Below are 6,000 nucleotides of genomic sequence, written 5' to 3' on the forward strand. Positions count from 1 at the left end.
AAACAAAACAAACGTTTAGTTAATTACAAAGTTAATTTGGACGTGTGTGTGGTATTCGGTATTGTGTCTGTGACAGGTGAATTGAAAATGGTTGTGAAGACTCGTTAAACACGAAAATAGACGATTTTTACAAGAAAAAGCAGTGTACGTTTCCGTTCCTGCGTAAAAGGGTAATATGATGTTGATGTCTAATTGTTACTCTCACATTGTTAATTCAAGTTTGTTGTTTTATGCCCAGAACATGTATAGCTGCAGCAGAAATGGATGTCATCAGTAACAGATAATGTTCTAAGCTATTTTGGTAACAATAACTAATAGGTTACAATAACTAATAACACTAGTCGTTATCCTCTGATGAGAGTGATTTCTTTTCAGAGGTGCTTTTCTTTGAACACATATATTTGTCAACCCATTACGAGGCAACTTGCATCGAGCATCTACTTTCTGTATTACTGTTTCTACTTTGACGAGTATGCAACAGCCATGGAACAGAACAATGTGTAGTTTAGTATGACTTGAGGTTGAAGACGTACATATTTTCATTTGGAATTTGTATTATACTTGCGATTCACATGTTTATTTTTTCCAACAACAGGTGATTTTGTCTGCAAGTCAGTTTGCGTGGCTGCATAACCATTCAGCATTGGACTGATAAACTTTCATAGAGTGACTATCACAAGACTTTCGTTGTGTTGGTTTTCAGCTGGCAGTTTCTTTCCACGAGTGCAACAAAAGGTACAGCAGGCAGCCATGTGGGGGCAAGGAAAGTTATGAGGTCCTCATGAATTTTTATTCTATCGTTCAGTTTTTTCATCGCAGAGTCAACAAATTTGTGGATTGTCCACATCCTCTCCACAAATTCCTTAGAAGGAATATTCAGTCCTCCACGGTCTAGTATAGTGCGGATTTCGTTAGGTTATCTGTATGTACACCTAATCATTTTTTATTTCTATTTACCTAGGCAATTGTTCAAGGTGTTCAGAGCATTTGCTTGGGAGTCGTGAAAATCATTGTGTCTCAGGCTTTCCAAGCACTCAACGCAAATCTCCCGTTCACCGATAGCTAACAGAAGAAACCCTGAGGTCACAGCCGTTGCTAACTTGTTATCACCTTCATTCCCAAACCCGTAAGCTATGCAAAAAAAATTGCATTGATCGTATAAATAATTACTTTTGTATTTATATATTAAATTGTAACACATTTGACTCATAATACCTTTAATTTCACTTGAAAGAATATCGAAAAAGAGAACTAGTACAGACAGTACAGACTTCAAACGAAACTTACTGGGGCAAGAGAGTGACATAGGGGGAGAGAGGGAGAGAAGCTAAACAGCATCCTTTTTGGGCAGGATGGTTCAGCAACCATAGATTGCTGAACCGTTGCAATTTAGTCTCAACACACCTCCTTAAATTGCATTGTGGTGAAATGAAGACTTTAGAATCGCGATCCTGTGATTGGCCCCTCGACGACTCCAAGTTGAGATCTAAGGATACAAAAACGGTTGCCACTCAGCGGCTTTGTGAATATGTCGGCTAGTTGAGATTTTGAGGAGACGTGAGAGATATTAATTGTTCCGTTCGACTGTTGATCCCTGAGAAAATGATATTTAACATCGATTTGTTTTGACCGTGAATGATGTTCCGGATTGTGAGTTATCGCGATGGCGCTTTTGTTGTCACAATAGAGATTAGTGGGGTATTTTTGAACTGCTCCAATTTGTGCTGTTAAACGACGTAGCCAAACGGCTTCTCTTGAACTGTCACTGGCCGCAATATATTCCGATTCCATTGTAGATAATGCCACGCAGTTTTGGCGTCGACTGGACCAAGTAATAGCTCCCTGGTTGAACATGAATACGAATCCTGAAGTGGAGCGTCTTGTATCCGTATCTCCGGCGTAGTCTGCGTCTGAGAAGGCAGAGAGTGTGTCGATGTCTATATCTGCACCAGTAAATTGAAGCCCGAATCGGCGCGTTGATGCTAGATACTTGAGTACTTTCTTGGCTGCACTCCAGTGAGACTCGCCTGGATTTTCGCAGAATCTGGCCAACTGATTCACCGCGTTGGTGATGTCAGGACGAAAAGTGATGGCAGCGTACATCAGGCTCCCTATGACTTGTCGGTAAGGAATATCTCTCATTTTTGCTGTTGTCTCGACATCTGCAGGCTCCATGTCCCGGGATAGGTGAAGGCTGGGTTTAGCGGGAATGCGGACCGGATTACATTCTGTCATGTTGAACTTGGCCAGCACTTTTTCGATGTATGAAGGCGATGATAGGTGGAGCGTCTTATTCGGTCTGTCTCGATTTATGTTTAAGCCGACGAAATGTTCTGACGGGCCTGCCTTCATCTTGTATTCTTCTCGTAGATGGTCGATAACTGATTGGCCTGCTGATTTGTCACTGAAGGCGAATAGCCCATCGTCAACCCATATGGCCAGGATCATGATGTCACCTCCTGACAGGCGAATGTACACGCAAGGGTCTGCTTCACTTTGAGTGAACAGCAAGTTGACTAGAGATCGATGGATTTTCTTATTCCATAGTCTTGAAGCTTGCTTAAGGCCATAAAGGCCTTTGTTCAGGCGACACACGTAGTTTTCAGAATCTTCTGTGACGTATCCTTCCGGCTGATGGATGAATAGTTCTTGGTCGATTTCGCCATACAAAAAGGCGGTTTGGACGTCTATCTGCAGAAGGTGTAGGTCACGTGAAGCTGCTAGTGCTAGGATGGATCACAGGGAGTCGTATCTAACGACAGGTGCAAACGTTTCAGTGTAGTCGATCCCATGTTGTTGTTTAAAGCCTTTCGCTACAAAGCGAGCTTTGTAAAAGCTTTGAAATAACAACATTCCCTTCTTTGTCTCTTTTTACTTTGTACTGCCATCTGCATGGAATGACTGCGCTGTTGCGGGGAGCAGTTACCAGCGTCCAGGTGTTGTTTTCTTTTAACGAGGCGATTTCTTTGTCCATGCCATTTCTCCATTGTTCAGCATGAGGGGACGCGATGGCTTCTTTGTAGCTTTGAGGCTCTTTGTAGAGAAGATCAAGAGCTTGCATTGCCTGGGAGTGATAAGTCTTGATTTGGATTTCACCTCCTGTGCTGTCTGAGGGTCATTGTTTCTTCGGGATGAGTCCTCGTTTCGATTTTCGTAGTTCCGGTTGAGAAAGAGCCTGAGAGGATTGTTCTGTGCTGTTGTGTTGATCAATTTTCTTGTGTTCAGTCAGTAGTGGTTGGTAGATGTTTGTCACATGTGTGACTTCTTCCATGAATTTAACGTCTCGACTTGTGATCACTTTGCGGTCTTTTGCAACGTATACAAGATACGCTTTGACTGTTTCACTGTACCCGACGAACAAAACTTCCACGGCCTTAGGGTCGAGTTTGCGTTGGTCTGCATCGGGGACATGTACGAATGCTCTAGTACCAAAAGCACGGAGATGCGATACATTAGGTTTCTTGCCGTACCAAAACTCATACGGTGTTGATTTGAATCCGTCGCGGTGGATGCGGTTTTGAGTGTAGATTACTGCTGCTGGCCACAGGTGAAGAGGAATCTGCTTTGCATGTAGTGCTGTTCGGACTGCTTCAACGGTTGTTCTATTATCCCTTTCGGCAACACCGTTTTGTTGTGGGGTATGAGCGGCGCTGGTTTGGTGCAAGATCCCCTGTGATGACAGCCATTTTTCGAAAGAGTTGCTTTTAAACTCTCCTCCACCGTCTGACCGAAAGATACGAGGCCTCTTGCGAGTATCTGTATGCATTCGTTCGGCAAATGCTTTGAAGCAGTCTGGTGTCTCCGACTTGTGTTTCATGGTGTTTGCAGCTTTAAATCCGGAGAAATCATCCTTGAAGATGCAATAAAATCGTTTTCCCGTGGATGATGGGACGTTCATCTCAACAAGATCGGAGTGGATAATTCCACAAACTTCTTCTGCTCTTTCTCTTCCTTTTGAAAATGGCATTCGATGCATTTTTCCTTTAATACAGGGGTCACATGGTGCAGCAGATGATTCTCCAATTATATTCAGTCAAACGACGGAGTTATTGTGATAATCTTTCTTATCGTGTCATGATTGACATGAGCTAGGCGTTCATGCCAGACATCGAACGAAGCGCCACTGCTGATCGCGGCTTTGGCATTTACTTTCTCTTGAGTCAATAAATCCAGTTGATAGAGAGATTGGCCTACACGCCTTCCAACCATGAAGAGAGATTCGCCATGAACAATTTCGACGTCGGAACCAGAGAATGTGACTTTGTACCCGAGTTCAGTGATGACAGGAATGGAGATTAGGTTTATACCTATGTTTGGTATAAAGAGTACATCTTTGATGGTTCCTGATCTAAGTTGGCCGTTGATCTTGGTCTTTATTGGTATGTCTCCTCTACCATGGGCATAAATAACCTTCTTGCCAATTCCGGTTATGGTCAGCTTTCCGGGTGTAATCGAGGTGAAGTTGGTGAACAGGTGTCTCTGATCGGAAATGTGTTGAGTTGCCCCGGAATCGGCAAACCAGTTCATTGTTGACGATGATGCAAGACCAAAAATAGATACGAAGGAAAAATTCTTTGCCTTCGGTTCGGGTACATTTGATTTGTTTCTCTTGTTCTGTGAGCCACCTTGTTCTTCATCTGTGTCTCTGTCGCGTTTGCTTGGTCGATGGTCTCTGGTCCAATGATTTATACGGTGACATACAGAACAATAGCGGTTTGGCCTGTACTGGTGGTTTTCAGATCGGTTGAACGGAGCTTTGTTGCTTGGGTGGCCGTTGGGTGCATCTCGTCGTGGAGGGTGATAGTTTGCTTTTAAAGCTTCTCGTTCTTCGTGCCGAGGTGCGTTGCTTTCAGACTGCCTTCGTTTTATTTTTCGTTCCTCTTGTATAAGCCTGGCTCTCAGATTGTCAAGTGTCTTGTCATCGACTGGCATACTGTCCCATGCAGTTTCTGTATGCTCAAATGATTTTGGCAAGGTGTACAAGATCTTGGCCACGATTTCGTCGTCGCTCACGTTAACATCTAATTCCTTCAGTTGAGACGCCATTGTTTCAATATCAGTGACGTGCGTCATGATATCTGTGCCTTCTTGATAGTTGAGTGAGAGGAATTCTCTGTGTAGTAGATGTTTATTATTGGCTGCTCTCTGGAGGTACTGAGTGGACATTCTAGTCCACATTTCATTAGCCGTTCTACATATCATGAGGCCTAAAGTTTTACACGAAGAATTAGTTTCTTGTCTCAGTTATTGCTTGTCAAAGATTGATACCTTTTTGACGTTCTTTATCATTAGTTTGGTAAATCATAATTCGAGCTAAGCAGTCTCTTTGTCTCCATTGTCTGATTGCATCAATGTTGATTGGAATCGGGTGATTGTTTTCATCCTCAAAATTTGCATCATCAGGGTGTCTATCGTAGCCCTGGGGAGATTTGACAAAGGTACATTGTTCGATTAATTTATCATGAACAGCATTTGATCGTAATCAAGTGGTTAAAGTTTAAATTGAGAATCTCCTTTGTTGAAGGACAGCACATTTACCTCGACTAAGTCTTGGAGTCCACTGAGTTCGAGTTGCATGGTAAGTCCATGCTTCCATTGTTGAAAGTTGGTTCCATCAAACTTCTCAATATGTTTAACATCAATACGTGGTATTGGATCCATGCTGTCACTTCTTCAGCAGTTGTACTGCTGGATGATCTGTGAATAAAAAAAGGAGAGAGGTTTCCTACATTGTCTCAACAAGTGTTCGCAAAATTATCCCCCTTTTTTTTAGTTATCAGATCAGTTTTTAAGTAACATTCAGCTAAAAAGAAGCCTGGGCCCATAACCTATTAAATTGTAACATATTTGACTCATAATACCTTTTATTTCACTTGGAAGAATATCGAAAAAGAGAACTAGTACAGACAGTACAGACTTCAAACGAAACTTCCTGGGGCAAGAGAGTGACAGAGGGGGAGAGAGGGAGAGAAGCTAAACAGCATCCTTTTTGGGCAGGAT

This window comes from Daphnia pulex, chromosome 5 (assembly GCF_021134715.1).
Source record: "Daphnia pulex isolate KAP4 chromosome 5, ASM2113471v1".
Taxonomy (NCBI): domain Eukaryota; kingdom Metazoa; phylum Arthropoda; class Branchiopoda; order Diplostraca; family Daphniidae; genus Daphnia; species Daphnia pulex.